General features: G+C 36.4%; 1 non-coding gene across 1 annotated transcript; it reads left to right on the top strand.

Moving 5' to 3' along the window:
* The first annotated feature begins 13,640 nt into the window (after positions 1-13,640).
* LOC142611469 (small nucleolar RNA Z266) lies at positions 13,641-13,739 on the top strand. The gene has a single exon (XR_012840052.1). It is a non-coding gene; the product is annotated as a small nucleolar RNA Z266 (small nucleolar RNA).
* Positions 13,740-21,508: the final 7,769 nt, after the last annotated feature.

The raw sequence follows: 21,508 nt of genomic DNA, 5'->3' as shown, positions 1-21,508 counted from the left end.
CGAGTTCCACTGGGCAATAATCGCTGAAACAGGACATGCCTCTCTGCCTGAAACAGAGCATGCTTGTGTTGGGAAAAAAAATATTTTGCCCAGTGAAACTCGAGTTTTAGAGACTCGAGTTCCACTGGGCAATAATCGCTGAAAAAGGGCATGCCTCTCTGCCTGAAACAGAGCATGCTTGTGTTGGGAAAAAAAATATTTTGCCCAGTGAAACTCGAGTTTTAGAGACTCGAGTTCCACTGGGCAATAATCGCTGAAACAGGGTATGCCTTTCTACCTGAAACAGAGCATGCTTGTGTTGGGAAAAAAAATATTTTGTCAAGTGAAACTTGAGTTTTAGAGACTCGAGTTCCACTGGGAAATTAAAAAAAATGAATACCGAGATGGGTTTGAGGGTGTCTCGGGGTGCATAGGAGGGGTCAACTGAGAATGAATACCGAGATCAAAACTGGGCTGCGAAGGTGGGGTGGGTGAAGGGACCTCGGGCTGAGGAGATGCATCTACCATGGGTGAAGGGACCTCGGGCTGGAGAGATGCGTGCGGGATGGGTGCAGGTATCTCAGGACTACTTACAACCCGAGCGGTTGTTGCACACCGACCACGACCCCTAGCTGCACTTGTCCTTCGGCTTGCTGTAGCAGGCCGACCACGGCCCCAGCTGCACTTGTGCTTGGGCTTGCTATAGCAAGTCGACCATGGCCCCTAGTTGCGCTAGTGCTTGGGCATGCTGTAGCAGGCCCACCACGACCCCTAGCTGCAGTAGCACGGGTCGGTGTACTTATGGGTGCTGCGCTTGTGCTTGGGGTTGCAATAGCTGTTGATTCAGTCTCATGCCCATTGTTTGCCTCCCCATTTGGTGCAGGACCACCACCAAGCCCAGCCAGATCATTTAGGACGCGTCGGACATGGTTGTGGGCTCGGCTGCCTACAGGAAGCATCTCCAACAACGCTAAATGGCTTTCAATCTGAAACCGAGAAAGAACCAGTACAATCAGATTTGAGACATTTACGTATCAATTGTAAAATGGATAATATAGTACTTATTAATCTACCCAAATACTCAACTAAGATATATCTAATTAGAACACATTACCGATATATCTAATTTTGCGCTGTTGTGGTCGACATACTTTCGAGTGACCGGACGGTACCAGCGGTAATAGTCATGATCGCGAGGCGTCTCACCAGTCTGAGGAGGTGCATGGCAAAGTCGTTGTTGTCTCATATCCCATGTAAGGATATACGGTCCATGCTCCTCCCTTCAATTCTTTTCCACCTTCCCACGCAAGTCTATTCTATGCAGTCTTTCATTGTACACAACATGGTCGAGCCGCTCTTGCGCCAACCCAAACTGACGAAGGACACGATCTGGGTGGTGTATCTCTACTATGCAAAAACACACAAATGGCACCCTTGCCGTCCACGTATCCCTCCCTGCAACGCAAAAGTCAGGAAGGTGGCCGAAGTCTGCCTCGTATGGCTGCCACACAATCTACAATAGAAACAAAAAACAATTATCATAACATCAAGTTTATTAAAACAAGGGAGAATACATAGATAAAGGGAAAAACAAAAATTAAAACAAAAGATGTGTTAAAGGATGAAACAATCATATTCTTAAGGAAAATTAACATAACCAAACAGAATTTTTGTTTGCCATACTTGGTCCGGCTGCATTCTAACTAATTGCTCGCAATAGTGGATCAAGGCCATGCTGGATGGCCTACTCTTCGAGCTTGGCACCCGCACCCACCTACAGTTACAAGCGAATAACATAAGATAAGATAATACCCATGTTATAGTTACTAAGAAGAGTACATTGCAGAACACACACAATGTTAAAAAAATACTTACTTAAATGCAAGTGGAGCATATGGCCATGGGCCATAATCACATCCAGGTGGGGGCTCTATCCTCGGGCACAAGAATGGCAACCTTGCCCATGCCCAATACTGGACCAATGTGCACGCCCCACCAATCTGCGATGCCCCTTTCTCGCTTGCCTGACACAACTCTCTGTACAACCAGGCCAAGTAACCACTACCCCAACTATACTGTGGTGGATCACGAAGGTCACGCAGGAACGCCAAGAACATCAAATGCACCCTATCTCCCAACTTGTCCATGAAAAGCTTATCCCTTAATAGCGTAAAAATATAGCACCGAGCATACTGGTGTATCTGCATCTCCGTTGCGTCATGAGGCAGTGGCGCTGCAATGGCGTGAACAAGGCGACTGATGAGAATTCTTTGCCCCACCAAAGTTTTGTTGTCATTCGCCGAAGTAAAACCAAGCAACTCCATGCACAGATCTCACCAATCCCCATCCACCACAGCATTTGGCCCAACCAAGACCTCACCGTCTATAGGAAGTCCGAAAATGACCTCCACATCTTGTAGGGTGATTGACATCTCACCATGTGGAAGATGGAACGTATGCGTCTCCGGCCGCCATCGCTCAACTAGGGCCGAAATTAGGCAATGATCTATCTCTCTGGAAGGGGCCCTAAACAATCCTTCCAGCCTTAGCAACTTGATAATGTGAATCACCCGATTATCTCCCATCTGAATGCTTGCCATCTCCTTAGTGCTACCACGGCACGTAAGTGGGCCTGGGTCCTACAAAATCCATACAAATTATAGCGGTTGTTACAACTACAAATACAACTTTGAAAGAACTAGATATTTCACCTCGCTATTCCAAATGTCCTCTGATCGATGATATCGTTGTCGCGTCAACAATGACTCGTCAAGCGGACCAGGGTGCAAAATCTGTAGCTCGTCATCAATCCGAGGCTCCATACTGCAAACATTCAGATACTCAATTGTGAGATCATTAATAGTGTAGGGGCAAAGGAATGCTATTCTACATGCAAGGAAAATCTATACTAAAGAGCAGCTTATTGGCATTATTTAAAAAAGGATGCTAAAAGAATGGAAAGCAAGAAGAAGTACAGCCTTGATTGTTTCTGTTCCTATGTTTACCTATTCATTTGAGTTAAGCCGAGTGATACTGAGTTTGTACACTAAAGATTCATTGTTGAACACTAACAATTCATGTTGGTTTTTTTATTCAGTGAGAATCATGTTGGTATATATTTTTGTATTTAGTTAACATAACATCTAAAGTAGCAATAAAACAATGTTCACATTCACTTAGAATCTTATCAGAGTATTTAAATAACCTCCTACAAAAATAAAAATGCATCAGGATGCCTTTCAATTGTGAAAACCGAAACAATCAAATGTAACTCCCAACTTCAGACCATCTCAAATAAATATAATCACTAGGGAAGAAAGTCATTGTAGTCGTGATAAAAAAGCACGCACATATATAATGGGAGATTCATAAGCCTAAACAACAAAATCAACATGAGATAGATCCCCATTCAAAATAAGACTATATATTGCAACATCTCAAAATGGAATACAGAAAAAACTAGTTGGGACAAAGGGAGGAATGATTTAATAATGGGCAATCTATAAGCATTGGCATAGTGAGAAACTATTCTTGGCAGCAAGTTTAAATGGGAATGCTAAAACAAGAGTTTTTGGATACTTATAATTGAAATGTGTTTTGATGTTATGATGCCCTTGAAACTCAACCTCTGTTTTATGACACCAATGCACCCATCTGTATACCGGAAAACCAAGCTCAACATGATGAACTGAACAGATTAAGGTGATTGTCAAATTGTTAAGGTAAAGTTTAAATCCAAAGAGATTTGTTTAATATTCTGAAGACAGCAGTGTGACAGTCTAACAGATGTTGTCTGTTAAACTTAAAGAGTAATTAGAATTATCTTGCCTAGTATACTAAGAAATTTTCATATAATTGATACAAATACACCAATTTGATTTTGTGGATAGGGGGAAGTTGAGTTTTAATGTCATTTTAATATTTTTAATGTCAATTTGGGCAGGTTGAAGATGCTAAATGCTTATAGTATCACTATCATATCTTGGAAATAAGTTGACCAAGAATGGTCGTCTTACCATTTGTTTCTAGATGCCCAAGATGTAATTAGCCTAAGATCATTACAGTCACATTTCTGAAATGAAATGTTTTCAGCGCAAAGTGCTAGACTTGAAAATCAAGCTGCCATATGTGCATTTTCTATGATTTTTTCCCCATAAGTTTCATATAAATTGGTGCTTCCTAAAACATGTTCTATATGGCTTATAGCATCTCTTATTTGCTTGCAGGGTAGTTACTTTGATATTGATGCAAAACAAAGAGATGTCCTTATAGGGGATACTGAAGTTTCTCCTTACTTAGAGAAACCAGAGGATGATAAAGAGGCGGAAGCTCAGCATCTAAAAATTACAAAAGCCCTATTAGTGACACACTGTAATATATTCAGACATATATATTCAGACATATATATTCAGACATATATATTTAGACATATCTTTGAGGATTTCTATCATTCACCTAAGCATAAATCTATAATTTTTCCATGATAAAAAGTTAACTATCTAACAATAACCCAAGCTGCAACTTTTAATCTGTTAAATGTTATACATTTTCTTAGCAATAAAAATAATAAAGGGCATGAATTCAAATGTTCTTTTCACTCATTTTACCAGCCATCATTATTTAGCTTTTGACTGAAAGGTCAGCATACACTGCAAGTGATCACCCTGATATATTCAAAAAAAAAAAAATGGAACACCTAACAACGTATCTTCATAGACCCATGAAAGTAATGTCACTTTGAACCCAAGAAATAGTTGCAAACAACTTCAAGTGTAAAAAATTCACAATTTTTTTTCTTTAAATTTTCCATAGAACAAAATAAGGTATCAAAACTGAAAAGCACCAATTTTTTTAAAAAAAATTCGTAATTATAACCCAAGAACAAAAATAAAAGCACAAATTTCTCTAATTTTGAGCCCAATGAAGAAATTTGCATCATTCCTACACATTTTATAAGTATTACACTTTGGAAGAGTTCTGCAACATTTGCAACCACCCCATAACAAAGATTTTACTAACATTAATCCCAACAACTAAACACATATCAAGCATTATTACCCAGAAACCAACAAAAACAGAGACAAAAACAGAATATGCCAGCAACCCAAATCATACAACAAGTAACAAACCAAATTCGTCTAACTTAAATCTTACACTAACAAGAAAAACTAAAGCACTAACAACAAAAATTATCAAAAACACTTGGAAAAACCCAGATGGAATAATTATTTAAAAAGCTCAAAAACATACCTTCAAACTTCCGTTGGTAGGGACAAAAGGGATTTTGAAGGATCGCCTGAAGTCGGTTGTGAGGAAAGAGGAGACCGTTTGAGGGTGAGGGTGATTTTCGCTGAACGCCGAGGGGTTGAGGGTGACTGGTTTGGGTGTTTGAGTGAGAGTGTTTGAATTTTGAGTGAGAGTGTTTCAGAGAGAGCGTTTGAGAGATTGAGAGAGTATGAGTGTTTGAGTGAGGTTGAGAGAGTGTGACTATTTCAGTGATGGGGTTGAAAGTGGGCGTGTAGATTTCGAGTCTTATAAACTCGATTTCTACGTGGCTACACGTGGAAATTTGTCCACGTAATGGTATTGACGAACACTTCAAATCGTGTTTTAAAAGCTCGAATTTTTTCTGGATCTCGAGTTTCTAAAACTCGAGATGCTAGTTTCCTACATTCTTTTGCACAGTGACAACTAACGAAAATGTTAGATACTGAATGGTAAATGGCAACAAAATTCGATTTTTACTCTACAAGGTATGGGTACCTATGGGTGTGGGTGGGGCTTGCAGGTTTGCAACTAAGCTGAGTGGATAGCTTTGTATGCCTTAGCTAATGATGAGGATGGTATTGGTATGCTGAATCTATCACACTCCCAACCCCAATGAACCAAACGACACCGTTCTCTACATTGGTTTGTTAAATTCATTTGTTAATGACATAAAGCATCTTCTAAACTCCTTTTGCTGGGGCTTCCCCTTTGCCTCCTTTTGAACTCCTTTTGCAAGGATTTCTCTTTTGTTAGGCATGCGAAATTTTTGAGGCCTCAATGTTCTCTTCTCTCTGGACCAAAACGTGAAACATATTGGGGTTAGGGGCGTGATTGATTTAGGGATTTGATCCAAATGTGAGACCCCTTAGTTTTTGTTTTTATTTTTTAAGTTTAATCTTAGTCAGCAACACACTTGGCATCTAAGTTAGCATAAAAATTAATTTTTATTTTGGCTGTTAGTCATGTCAGCATTTTCTATCCATCACTTAATGGTAAGGACTAATTTGACCCAATAACAGAAGGCTGTGGACTAAATCGACACATTTGAAATGTTGAGGACCGAATTGAAATTTAGCAAGAAGAATAGGGACTAAATTTGTAGTTTGCCCCAAATTATATTATCTATTGGATACATATAATATATATATATATATAATAAATGCGAATTTTGACAAATTCACTTTTAGATTATATATTGTTTTTATATCATTCATGCTTACAACATTTTAAGATAATTGGAGATCAATAACTATTTCATCTATAAAATGTTTAAAATGATGTTCAACCTTTTGTATTATAAAATTGCTCATGCTAACAGTGCCTTTAGGGTAATGGTTAACAATCCATTTTAGAAAAGTTTTGATACCACTTTTAGAGCATTCACATTGGTGGAGCCATAATTTTAGCTCTATTTTATTTATTTTACCTACTCGCTTTACAAAACACTCAACATCAATGGTTTTATTTTAACTTTCAATACAATAAAATAATATAAACAGCGAAATAAAATAATATATCTACTACAATAAACGATTCGTTTATTTATTATTTTTTCTCCATTCACTATCTTCAAGCACTCACGGCACTACCACCACCATTAGTGTGAAACTCCTATGGGAAGAAGAACCAAAAATCTAGCAACTCCACCCCAAATCAGCCTCAACACAAACACAAACCTAGCAACCCTAAATCAGCCACCTCCATTAGCACAACCAACCCAATCATAGCCACCCACCACCCACTGCCGCAACCATAACCAGCCCACCATTAAAAAAAATTATCACCACCACAAACCCACCTCAACAACCCACTCATATCAACAATGGTCATCCACAACACCCATCACAGGCCACAACCAACACATCACAAGCCACAACCCACAACCCACATGCCGATCTAACCCATGAAACCCAGCAAACTGATTTAAAGCCACAACCCACACACCAACACACTGATTTGAAGAAAAAAAAAATGAAAAGAAAGAAAAAAAAGTTAAAGGGAGAAGAGTACAGGCGAGGTCGACAGCGAGTGGAAGAAGAGATGGTCAGAGCTGGGCAGTCGACGGCTGGGCAACGAGGTTGAGAAAGAGGGAAATCTAAGGTTGAGGAAGTGAGAATTAAGCTTTGCAACGAGAATAAAAGAGAAAAGGAAAAAAATACGATTTGAATAACCTTTATCAATGTGAATGAAATTTTTTTTTTTTTTAGCTATAGTGCACAGTCAAAGATGGTTGTGCACTATAGCTAAGAAACTAAATTATATGCATTTTGCTTCACCAAAGTACTCCTATTTTTGTAGTTGGTGGTGCTAAAAATAACAATTTAGCTTTTTAGCACCACCAATACTAATGCTCTTATGAGAAATGAAAAAAAAGTCAAAACATTAATTGTTTTTTTTTTCTTTTCCCATAAAAGCTTTCTTTAAATGGATTATTAACCATTTCCTTAAGGGCATCTATTAGCATTTCTTTTATAAAATTATGTATAAAAGATGATTTATCGACCAAATAGAAAATAATATCCAATTGACATGAAATTTGAGATGTGTATTATAAACATAGATGACATTTAATCCAATAATGAGATTTTTAAAATATTAACATCATTCAAAGTTGTTGAGTGGTATAACATTTTTTAAAGTTGTATATATAATACGTAAGACATATATGATACATGAGATATCTTCTTGTAGCACAACACACTAGTTAAAATGGTTTGCACAAAATTTGGAGAATATAAAATTTTAAAAAAAAAAGAAAAAAAAAAAAGAAGCTTAGAAGTAACCATCATCTCATCCAAATTTCTTAACAAAGACGTAAAAATAATATGGAAAAAAAAAAGTCAATTTCAAAATATCTTTAAGCCTTTGAGCCTGTGTATTTCTATGTGATTTAATATCTCTTAAATTTTTTAGAAAGCTAAACAAAATTATTAGTGAATGATATAAAGCTTTTCTTGAAACAAGTTTGGAGGAATATTCTCCTAAAACTCATTGCATGGTATTTAATAAATTAATATTGTTGTTTGTGTATATAACCAATTAAGTCATTTAAACAAATTGTGTGACCATAAATATGTTAAAGATATCATGCCTCAAGATGACCAAATTCATTGTAAGTTCGTGTGCTCATGTCCTTGTGGTACATGTATTTTTTATCCTAACACCATATGGTTTGTTTAGGGTTAGCTGCGATACATACCTTATATCATGTTCATTGTAAAACACAATATTAAAGATGTAGTCAATCATAACTTTTCATTGTAAACGAAAATCATTGGGTCGAACCACAAAAAATTTACTTTTGTTCTTTATTTCACATTAAAACTATGCATAAGAGACTTATATATGTAAACCTAAAGACGTAGGCCTAATAGTACCAAGGTGTATTAAAAAGAATAGTGTAATACATGAGTTCCAATTAGCACAACTAGTAAAGTCTCTAATAGTTGAACAAGAGATTTAGGGCTCAATCTCTACTTACACCAAAAACCGATTGGAGTCTTCCCACTCGTTTGATAGCAAAAAGGTATATACTCAAAGGGAAGGATTGGATTACTTGGAGACTTTCTCACCAGTGGCTAAGTCCATTTCTATTAGAGTTCTCTTGTCCTTAGTGATGCAATTCATTTTTAAAACTAGTTGTTTACTAGTGCTTAGTTGTATGACAAGTAGATCCTTTCACTTGTAACAAAAAGTTAGTTTTTTTTTTTTTTTTTTTTGATAGGAAAAAGTTAGTTAGTTGATAGATTGTTATTGATAAGTGCAACAGCCTATTAATTAGTTATAGATGTTTGTTAGACTTTGGCCAATAACATGGCAGCCACATGGTAGGTTCTTGTAACTAACTTTCTAGCCAATCAGTACATTGCCTATGTATCTATAAATAAGCAAGGCTGCCCTCATTGTAACTAGTTGAATCTGGATCCAAGAAATCTACGTATGAGGTAATATTCCAAGGGTGTGTCTCTTAAAGAGTTAGTTCATTTTTTCTTTTCTCTAAGTGACTTAGCTTTCTAAAACATCTTTCCTTTTCACCATTTTTCCTCTATCACTTAGCTATTGTGAAAGATTGGTCATTGCATCAACTTGATGTTAATAATGTCTTCTTACATGGTGACCTTGAAGAGGAGATCTATATGATCTTGCCCCCAGGTTTTCATAGCAAGAAAGAAACTTTTGGTGGTCTTAGTTTCAATGGCACTAGTTCTAGTCTAGTTTGCAAGTTGAGAAAGTCCTTATATGGATTGAAACAAGGATCTAGACTGCCTTAAAGCAAAATCATACTTGGGAAATCACTCCAAGCAAGTTTCCCACTCGTTTGGTAGCAAAAGTGTATACTCAAAGGGAAGGGTTGGATTACTTGGAGACTTTCTCACCAGTGGCTAAGTTTGTTTCTGTTAGAGTTCTCTTGTCCTTAGTTATTGTGAAAGATTGGTCATTACATCAACTTGATGTTAATAATGTCTTCTTACATGGTGACCTTGAAGAGGAGATCTATATGACCTTGCCCCTAGGTTTTCACAACAAGGAAGAGGCTTTTGGTGGTCCTAGTTTCAATGGCACTAGTTCTAGTCTGGTTTGCAAGTTGAGAAAGTCATTATATGGATTGAAACAAGCATCTAGACAATGGTATGCTAAGCTTTCAACAACCATTCTCCAGTTGGGTTTTAAGCAATCTAAAGCAAATTATTCGTTGTTCATACATTTTATAGGCACAAAATTTACAGCTTTGTTGGTTTATGTAGATGACATACCATTAAAAGTGAACGTCATATATTGAAACTCTCTATAAAAAAAAAAGTATAGGTTTAATACAGGATGACAAAGAGCTATCATTAGGAGCGGACACTATAAGTTAAAACTTTCTCTAAAAAAAAAAGTATAGTTGTAATACAAGGTGATGCATTATAGTATAGTTGTACTTGAACATTGAGCCTAGACATGACAATGGGGAACAAAGTTTCTCTCCAAACTAATTTGGAGAGAAACCCTACAAACTCCTTATATATTTTTATATTGATTGTGAATTTTGAAAATCTAAACGCTGAATTGCATATTCTTATCATATCCTTCATGCTTATAAAATTTCAAGAAAAATCAAAAATCAATTGCTATGTCATCAAACAAATATTAAAATTTCAAATTTTTATGATCTAAAATTATGTATAAAAAATAAGTTTATTGATCGAATAGTAAATAACATCCGATTTGAACAAAATTTTATATGCATGTTAAGAACATAAGGAACGTGAAATTCAATGGTTAGATTATCAAAAGTTACAAAAAAAAAAAAAAAAGATATATGAGAAGTATAAAGAGTTTCTCTCCATACTAGTTTGGAGAGAAACTTTGTTCGATAATGGTTATGGGCCTATAATGTAGGCTAACATATTTTTATAGCCTTCTTCAAACAAGCAAAAGCAGCTACAAATTGAAAATTAAAATGGGTAGTATCTATCTCCCTTTTGACATTTCATAAGATATTACCTAATACGTGTTGTTTAAGCTAATCTTGCTTTGTCTATTCTTTGTGTTTATACAAGCATACGTATGTTCACCTACACACTATCAAGCACATTTTTTTAACATAAAAGCTTATGCGAGACCAACTTGAGTCTAAGTGGATGTAATCTAATGAAAATGTTAGCATTTATTTTTCTCATTCATGTTTCTTTCACTTACAACTGTAACAATAGTAAAAATATAGCTAACTGGAATTAAAATTACCATATTAGCTTCCATTGGAACTCAAAATCAATCTCCCTAGGATTCATCACACCTATCTCAAACTCATTCACCAATGACTTTCTCATATGCTTCACAAGAATCACAACAAAAACTTCTCCTGTGTATCTTCCACAGTCTTTACATTATACCGCAATTAAAATAGAATATATTTTCTTTATCATTTTGTTTTCCACAAGTAACATTGACTCAAATAAAAATGCTAATTACCTTCTTAGCAATATTCACATGTTTCTTTCCACAAATATTTATAATAAAAAAAAAATGACAAAATATCAAAACCAAGTCCATTGTTGAATAACCAAGGGAAGTGTATTCAACTATGAAGTATGTCAATGTCACTAATGATTTGAAACCATCTAAATTGTATGCGTTATATTCCAAGGAATAATAGCACAAAAGTATATTACAAAGTATAGGTGTAATACAAGGTGATGCATTATATTATTGTTGACCTAGACAAGATAATGGGTATTGCCCTATAATATGTTCTAACATATATTAATAATCTTCCTCAAATTCATGTCAGATTTCATGAGCCGAGTGTGGATTCAAGATCACAAAAGCATCCAAGTGGATAAGATGTAACAAAAATGTTTGCATCTATTTCTTTCTTTCATGTCTCTCTCACTTAGAGTGTAAGCATCTAGGGTGTAAACCCCCCCCCCCCCTCCCCCCTAAAAAAAATGCTATTTTACACTCTTGAAAATGTCAAAAACACTTATTACCCGAGTTTCTAAACTTAAAAAAATTTACAACCATGCTATAGTAATATTCTACTTTTAAATACTTATTGTAGCAAGTTTTAAGGCATTTTTAAAGCCTTTTTATTATATCTCTCATCTATCTCTCTGAATCTACTCTCTCTCTCTCTCTCTCTCTCTCTCTCTCTCTCTCATAAATTGGTTGGATTATTGTGGTGGAGATCGGTGGGTTTGCGTTGCAAAGGTTGTGGTGGAGATCGTTGGTTGTGTGGTTGGTCATTAGGGTTAGGTTGATTTGGATTTTGGTGGTGGGCAGTGGATGGATTGATCTGGGTATACAGGTTTGGGTGGTGGATGGTGGCTGGCTAATGGGTTGATAAGGGTTTAGGTTAAGGTGGCGGGTGTGGGTGGTAGAGAGAGAGAACAATCGGAGATGAAGAGAGGTAGGAGAGAAGAGAGAGAGTTGGGATATTTGATTTAATTGGTTTGTTTATAACTTTATATTATTTTGTTGCGTTGTATGTTAAAATAAAAGATGAGATATTAGATAAGTCGTAAGATGGTATATTAAAATAGATAAAATAACCTTTAAGAAAAAAAAAAAAAAAAAAGGAACTCTAAAACACTCTTACAACCACAACAATAATTATGACATAGCTAACCAAAGGCTAACACTAAACTAATGACGGGTTGTCAAGTAGGATTAGGATTACATGAAATGTTTTATAAGTACATGAGTATTTGGGCCAAAATAAATTTGGATATCTCAAACATTAATATCGTTAACGCCATACGATCACATGATTAAAGCACATTTTAATTTTTGTCACATACTTAGGATGAAGAATATCACCAAGTGAGAATCAGAAAGTTTTGGACCTTTTTTTTTTCTTAACAAGGTATTTGTAAAACCAGGCTAACCAGCTTTCCAGGCTTCATGCTAGAACAAGGCCTCACTTCACAGCATTTTCCAGTTTTTTTACAAGAACTAAGCCCAATCTCAACTGTATTTGTCAAAAACCACCATATAAGTCCGAACTCAAACTGGGCTAGTCCATAACAAAAGCCCGAATAACAAAGAACCCAAAATCTAACAGGCCTCCAACCCAACCAAAAGAAAAAAAGAAAGCTCATAACCCAAAATATTAGATTGTCATTCTGGAAAAAGTACAAGGGCATACATGTCATCCAAAAAAACATTACAGCCTATATATTTGCCCTTCCTGTCCAAGCACGCTCTATTCGCTAGGGCTTCTCACTCACACTTTTCTCTCTTACACTTTCACTGTCTGCGTTTTTTTTTTTTTTTTTTTTTTTTAATAAATTATTTTTCTGGGTCATGAAGTTTTCTGAAATCTGTAAGCGCAGCCCTTAAGATCGCCTTCCTATAGTTACCATGGAAGCGTTTTGAGTCATAGCTGCGCTAAATCAAAGTCTACCTCTTTTGGTTTGGGGTTTCTCATTAGGGTTTTCCTTTTGAGTCCTCCCTTTTTGTCCTACCTTGCTTGTGTTTTTTTCATGAGGCATGTCTCTTTGCCATGGGATCTGTAATTTTTCTCATTTTTTTGGAACCCTCATAAAGTTTCAACTAATGGGTCTTATTTTCAGCTCCAACTTGGTGCATTTTTTAAGTTTGTCTCATTTTAAGGTGGGGAAACATTTTAATTCTTAGTTGTTTTATTTTTCTTCCAGTTAGATCCTTAGCTAACTCGATGTTTTTGTTTTTATATTTTTATGAACTAATTTTTGTTATAAAAACTAATGATTTTTGCCGTTGGATCTGTAATTTTTCTCTTTTTTTTATTTATGGAACCTCATTAAGTTTCAACTAATGATTCTTATTTTCAGACCCAACTTGGTACATTTTTAAGTTTGCCTCATTTTAAGGTGGGGAAACGTTTTAATTTTTAGGTTTTAGATTATGGTTTTCGGTGAGGGAAAATGGATTGGCTAGAATGATGATTCAATTAGATGTGTGAAAGGTGAAATCCTTTTTGAACATAATTATTGAGGCATATTTAATTGTCTGACTTGTTGCCAATCTGAGCAGAGAGATCTTCTTTTATTTATATGTTTATTTTTTTATTATAAATTATTCTACTCTTTTTCTTTGCTTTTATGCACTTTGAATTGGTTAGTTGAGCTTTTGAAGTTAATTTGTAGAGCGATTTATGTTTATCTTAGTACGCTTTGAGTTGTGGATCATTTTGCTGATTGTTGTCTCAAGGACCAACTCCAGACTACTGTTCATGTTTATTTCCAAGACTAATGGCAAACTAACCTACAGTGCATTTGTAAATTTAATCAATATTACGCGATGTGGACAACTTCTACGTGTGCATATAAGATAGCATGTTTCTTTTGACTTTAAAAGAAATGTGTAAATACACTTTTAGTTTCTACATTTTGACATTTTTTTATTTTAGTTTTTACATTTTATTTTTACTACTTTTAATCCTAAATTAATTAACGCGTATTATTTTTGTTTTTTCATCAATTATTATTTTTGTTCTTTTTGTCTGTTAATCAACGGAAATTGCTGTGTTAGCTGTTGGAAGAATTAAAAAATTATAAAAATGTCAAATTACCACGATATGTCAGCATTTTTTTTATAAATAATTTCTTAATTTTAACTAAAAAAATAAAATAAAAACACAAACTTAAATTTGAAAACAAAAAAACACAAACTCAGGAAATCAAACCAAAAATACAAATCAAAATTAAAAGAAATGACTTATTAAGTTTTATAAACTAATAGGATTTCTCATAACACAAATTCAACTAAATACGCAGAATTTCATCCCAAACATATCTCCAAAACCAGTAAATCAAACCCAACCAAATCAACAACAAAAAGTCTAAATCATCCAACATCATCAACAAACTCCAGTGAAAACTCAATCATCAAACTAAAACTCATAAATTCCATCCAAAATCATCAAACTACAAATCCTCATCAAATTCATATATTTTCATTTTGAATTTTACTAATGTGTGCTTTAAGGGTACACAATAAGTATTCATTTTTAGAAACAAATTTCTCGAAAATTGAAAAAGTATTGACAGCTTTTTCAATTTTCGAAAAAATTTTACTATAAACGGAGGGCTTAATGTGTGTCCTAAGGGCACACATTTACCGGACCCTTCAATTTTTTGTTTTTGTTTTTGGTTTTTCGAGTAACCAAACAGATCAAATGACCTACCAAAGTAATCACAAAGAAAGATCCTGAAACTTTCTATCGACGGCGTGAGCAAACTAAATCCTAGCGGCTTCTTCCTCAAAACGTACCATTTCACTGAATCCCCCATTGATGATCTCACCTCCATTAGATATGTAGGATTCGATTGCCCATGCCTGAACTATTAAAACCGATCAAAAAATTCTCCAATCGCTACAGATCGGCCATGGGTTTAAAGAGAGACAAAGATGTTGAGTTAGAGAGAGAATGAACCATACATCTAGAGCTTGAACTGAGAAGATAAAAGATTTGGGTTTTCGACCATCTGTGGCGTCATTCATGTTCAACTCATGATCTAGAGTTCCGGCCGTCAGAGGCGATGGCGATGGCAGTGGCTTGAACCGAGAAGATGAGAGAGCTTGCTTGAGAGAGACTCATCCAGCGGCTTAGAGAGAGAGAGAGAGAGAGAGAGAGAGAGAGAGAGAGATGAGAAATGAGAGAGAGGAGTGAGAGTGACCGTGTGATTGAAAGAAGAGAGAGAAAGAAGTGATATTTTGTTAATCGGTTTAATTTTGAATTCGTATTATTGGGTCTGATTTTTTGGGTTTGTGTTCCTATGTTTTTAATTTTGAGTTTGTGTTTTTAATTTTCTTTTTAGTTAAAATTGAGAAATTATTTATATATATAAAAAAAGATGCTGATGTGTCATGGTGATGTGGCATTTTTTATAATTTTTTAATTCCTTCAGCAGCCACCTGAGCAATTTTCGTCGGTTGACTAACGGAAATGACGAAAATAACAAGCGTTAATTGGTTTAGGGACTAAAAGTGGTAAAAATAAAATGTAGGGACTAAAATGAAAAAAATGTCAAAATGTAGGGACTAAAAGTACATTTACGCCTAAAAGAAAAAAACCTCTTGATTTGAAGGTTGTTAAGTATGGAAGAGGATGGGATTGTGAAGAATTTTGAAGTTTGTTTTTTTCCTTTTAAACTGTTTGTTTTGAAGAATATATCTGTGGGTGTGTTAGGCAAGGACGAATATATTTTTGGCCCTAATAAGGATGAATTTGACCGGAATAGAAATGTAAAAGTAGTGAAAACTTCTTACCCCACAATAAGTCAATAATCCCCTGCTTTTATGGGCCATCCTACTAAATTTGTTGGGATGGGGATTTTTTTGCCTTTTGCTTTTGTTTTAAAAAAATTAACCAAATAAAATATTGAATCACGGGTGCTGCAATTGTTAATAAATTAGATTGGGAAAGTTTTTAACATTGTTTTAATATAAAAAGCCGTTTAAAAAAATTAATTATTTTATTATATTTTCATAAAATATTTTTAAAAATAATTCTTAAACCAATTCTTTTGCTAACATTTCCCTAAGATATTACTATAATTAGAAAATGTGAAATTTTAAAATGTTGACAAAATTTTGTGCAGAGGATTTTAAAAAAAAGTTCTCAATGACGCAATAGTGTTTAATTTTTTAGGACTAACTTTAGACAGATTGTAATTTTGAATTAGTTAGAGCATTCTCAATGGAAAATTGTAACCTATTTTATTTTACCATCTCAAAAGCTACTTTATCAATTATACCATATCATTTTACAACACACCTAACATTCTAATTTTTATTTTTCTATTCTACTCATTAAAATTACCCATTAAAATAATATAATATATTCCAATACAACTCTCCTTCTATAGTACAATTGCAAAAAAATTTACAATTTTGGCCTTTATGTGCCTTGATTGTACTTGTAAGGACACAAGTTGAACCTTCAATCCACAATTAAATGGGAATGGGCTTGAAAGGCCTTTTGCAATAAATTTGTAGAGAGTGGGCTTAAAATCTAGATTTTGAGGGTGGTTCAAACAACAAAAAATAAACAAGCCTCGGACCCAATGGCACAAACAAGGAATTAACTATAAGAATATGAATGAAAAACTCTTCCTCGGACACAATCCGAGGATAGTTTATAGTATTGCTTCTCAAGGGTGATTACAATTATAGATCGTTAGATTATCATATACTATTGTCTTTCTTCTCCAAAGAAAGAGCCTCCCTTCTTCCGAAGGTCTTTTTCCTTATTTATACTCCCTCTTCTCTCCTTTATCATCCTCCACCTCATGGTTATGACGCTGGCTTTGGATACTTGTCCCATCAAATTTTCCTGAATTCCTCTAGGATCAGGGACCAAGCTCCAAACCTCATGCTCAGGTCTCCTTCCTCCATTAATGCAGTCAGTATATCAATTCCAAAGTTTTTAATGTGTGGACGATGGTAGCAGCTTTACCTTAGATATTCCACTGCTCTTCTACTGTCTTCCACGTGTACTATATCTTCCCGTAGCCATAAGATTGTTTATAACATAGCTTTGGGGATATTAAACCTCCTTCCTATGACCTCGGCTTTAATATCCGAGGACTAATATCTTCCTCGGACGCAATTGTTCACTCTTTTATCACATCTTTACCTGGTATTTTCTTTATGAGGTACACTAATGTACTCCTAGATCGTTTGATGTCCTCGGATTGAGGTTTTAGCCCAATAGACTTTGTTAGGCCATCCTTTATAAATTACTGGACCCAATGTCCCTACAATAGCCCATCGAGATTCTTATTTCTTCAACTCGGGAAGAAAAGAGGATCTCGACTTAAATCTGCTTTTATCCTGCGGATTTCTAGCAATATTGCTGACAGGGACAATGACCTTTGAACTACTCATCGCATATTCCTGACACTTCGGCATGCGAAGCGTCCCTGAATTAAATTCTGGCGTCTCTATGTTCCCCCACGTTCAGCGATGTGACACATATCCAACGGTTGAGATTTGTTCTTGGGATGAGGCAGGAATTCTCCCGCTTCATAATTCCTATTGACATATAAATACTAATTTCTTTCAAATCTTCTCACACACTACAACACTCCTATATCGTACCTGCCATAATTTTCCAACTCCACGTGCTTTCTCTTTTTACCAAATACCTTGTCCGAGGTGACCATGCCATCTTCTTTTTCTTAAAGTAAGTTCTCCCTTACTCTCTCCATTTCTTATCAGCTCTTGTTCTTTTTGTTTTTCTTCCTTTCTTTTTCCTTTTCTCTATACTCCGTTGTCCTCGGCTTAGTCTATTTAGTTACTTTACACCCCATTTTTTCTAAAAATGGGTAGATTTGCATCCTTGGTGGATTCAAACGAAAAAATAGAGCAATTTAAGGCTAAATACCAAATTCCTTCGAACGTATCAATTAGATACTGTAACGAAGAGGAGTATTTTGAAAAAAGAAAAACAGGGGAGGTAGTAATCTCGATGATTGCATTCATCGAAGGAGGAATGAGAATCCCAATAGGGACTGTGACTAGGGATTATCTTAGGGCCTTTAGATTAGCTCCTACCCAATGCGCCCCAAATGTCTTTAGGATCCTAGGTTCTATAGATGCTTTAAATGAAAAAATGAACCTAGGGCTCACTCATCATGATGTGAACTGGGTTTATAACCTCCATTACCTAACAAAAAAATATGAGTATTACCTAAAATCTAGACATCCAGCAGTTAGGTTAATTCAGTGTCTGCCCGAATCCAATAAGGGTCTAAAAAACGACTTCCTGATCATATCAGGAGATTGGCACGACGGCTTACCCTGTCCGACAAGGGAGGGGACCCCAAGTGAATTTTTGGATTTTTATTTAAAACTCTTTAAAACCATCCTTTTATTTATGCTTACCTTCGTTTTCTTTCGGACAATTCTGCAGATCCACACGCAGCAGATCGTCATCCTTTCCTCGTCGATTTTGGGCGATTGGACAGAATTTTACAAGTCGAAGTTTTCATGCATTCAGACGGTCAACTCCGAGTGGCTCATCTCATCCTTGACTACAATCCAATATCCAAAGCTTTCCAGGCGCCGAAGTGTGTGATCAAAGCCAAGGACCCCCGCCTTCCCCGGATCAGCGTTGCCATTGAAGGTTTCCTGCTACCCGAGGGGGCTCCTATTCCTCAGGGTACTCTGGTTACTCAACCTATACAACCGCCACAACCCATTCCAGTTGGGATTCCCCTAATCCCTATTCCAACACAAAACATACTTGGTGAAGCCACATCTTCCCATCCTATCGTAAAGGAAGAAGAAAACATCGTCGAGGTATCTGATTCCGAGGACGAGTTCGAGGTTTTCAATCAACCCCACTCTCCCGAAGACCCAATTCATATCCTCGGCAACCCCTCTCAAGTCCTCCAAGCTACTGTTCAACAATCTGATAGTATGGGCATTCAGCGTAAGGCCAAGCCCAGTTTAAAAGACGTACTTGAGGGTCACGCAGGTTCCCAAGAGCCTCCTAAGGAACTGCGCCCTAGGCCCTAAGATAAGGGTGCAGATAAAGGCCCCGAGTCTAGGCTCCCTCCTCCTCCTCCTTTTTCCCAACCTCAACGTATCAATCCGACTGACCTTAAAAGGAAAAGGGATCAGCAAAAGGGAAAGGAAGTGATAGAGGTAGAAAAGGGCTCTCTTCCTAAAGAGCCCGAGATTGAAAAAGGTGGGAAGCAGGCCCGCACCATACAGACGAGGACGGACAAACGGACCGAATCCCGCGTGGCCGTGCACGCTCCACTATGGCTCCCAGACATGACTATGGACGACCGGGCCATTACTATTGATGCGTCCATCAGAAACTCCGATGAGGGCGCTGCTGCGTGCGTAGCAGACGCACTGGAGCAAGCGTTGCTGCTCCCTAAGGACATGGGTGAGCTCAGAAAGAAAAGAGACTATAATGTCTTCATGATTCTGAAGAAGGAGCTTGCGATGGTAAGTTTTTCTTCTAAACCTTATCTATTTTTTTTATTGTATATATTTTTTTTTATTTTTATAAAACTTATACATATATATATATTTTTTTTTGTTCACAGGCTGTTCAATCTGCCCATAGGGTAGAAGAGATTGCCATCAGCTCATACAAGTCTCTGAGGGCCGAGGAATCAAGGCGTGAAGCCGCCCAAAGGATCTTGGATATTCAGAAGAAGAAGCTGCAGGAGGTCTTAGCCCAGTTGGTTAAGGCAGAGAGTGAAAGGTCAGGTTTAGAGGCTGATCTCAAAACAACCACTAAACAGGCCGAGGACCAGCGACTGATGCTCCGACAAGCCGACGAGAACCTCGCTGTAGCACGAAAGCTTATTGAGGATCTGAAAAAAGATCTGAAGGAGTTTGAGAGGGTTAAAGAGGAGGCCATCAAGGGCAAAGACAAAGCCCTTGAAGAAAAGGAAAAAGCTGAAAAGGCAAAAGAAGAAGCCGAGAATTCAAAGGAGCTAGCTGAGCAAGAAGGTTACGAGATAGGTGTCAAGGAGATCACGGAAACCTTCAAGGCTCAGGTTCCCGAAGTATGTAGACATTACTGCCTCCAAGTGTGGAACGAGGCACTTTCCCAAGCTGGGGTTGATGCCTCTTCTACTCTTTGGAAAGCAAAGAGTGTCTACTATCCTCCAGAAATTCGAGCTTCTGACGTTCCTCAAGCTGACAATGAAGCTGCCTAGGTATCATCTGAGGATAAGAGAGGTGAACAGGCTGAATACTCAGCTCTTTCTGAAGATCTCCTCAAGCAAGTTGATCCCATACAAGAAAAGGCACTAGAAGACATACAGCCTTCAAGTGACCTTCAGGAATCTTCCAAGGATGAGCTGGGTGATCAAGCAAATTCGATAACTTTAAATGATGATTCCAAAGGCAAAGGAATTGCCGATGAGGCCTCGGTGCAGCTTCCACCTCCTCAAGACCCTAAAGGCCCTCTGAAGATAAAATTGAAGCAATGACTGCTTTTCCTTAGTTTTGGTTCTTTTTTTTTCTTTATTTTTTGCTAAGTGTAATTTCGCAAGTTCCTTGTAATTACAAAGTACTTTCTGAATCTAATGTAAGCGCAAGTTCTTTTTTGTTTGATGGCCTTCACTTTTGTTTTGTTTTGATCATATCACTTCATATTTGTTTTGCTATATATTTAGAACAGTAATCCTTTTGCCCTTATTAATTTACTAAAGTCAAAGCCATAACCTGGATCGAACTTGATACCATAGGCAGGTTCAATATGCCAGGAGATGCATTAAGTGATGCTCATGGATTTCTTATCCATTTATCACTATGTCAGGGAGACTTTAAGCAGTTGATTTTTCATTTAGACCTCTAGTTTATCTATGTCAAATATATGAAATAAGGAATACCAAGCTTTGATACTTTAATAAAAAGAAAAGGAATGTTAATTTTCCCAAAGTAGATGATCCGAGGACCAGATATAACTAAGGTTCTGTTTAACACTTGGTAAAAAATATCAATTTAGATGAGGTATGTGGTCCGAGGATCCAGGCACACCAAGTTTCAGTTTGATACTTAGATGAACCAATTGAAATGTTAATTTTCCCAAAGTAGATAATTCGAGTACCAGACATAACTAAGGTTCTGTTTAACACTTAGTAAAAAATATCAATTTAGACGAGGTATGTGATTCGAGGATCCAGGCACACCAAGTTTCAGTTTGATACTTAGATGAACGAATTGAAATGTTAATTTTTCCAAAGTAGATGATCCGAGGACCAGACATAACTAAGGTTCTGTTTAACACTTAGTAAAAAATATCAATTTAGATGAGGTA

Source organism: Castanea sativa, chromosome 9 (assembly GCF_040712315.1).
Source record: "Castanea sativa cultivar Marrone di Chiusa Pesio chromosome 9, ASM4071231v1".
NCBI lineage: Eukaryota > Viridiplantae > Streptophyta > Magnoliopsida > Fagales > Fagaceae > Castanea > Castanea sativa.
The sequence above is the reverse complement of the archived record's forward strand: the minus strand, read 5'-3'. Positions and strand labels throughout refer to the sequence as shown.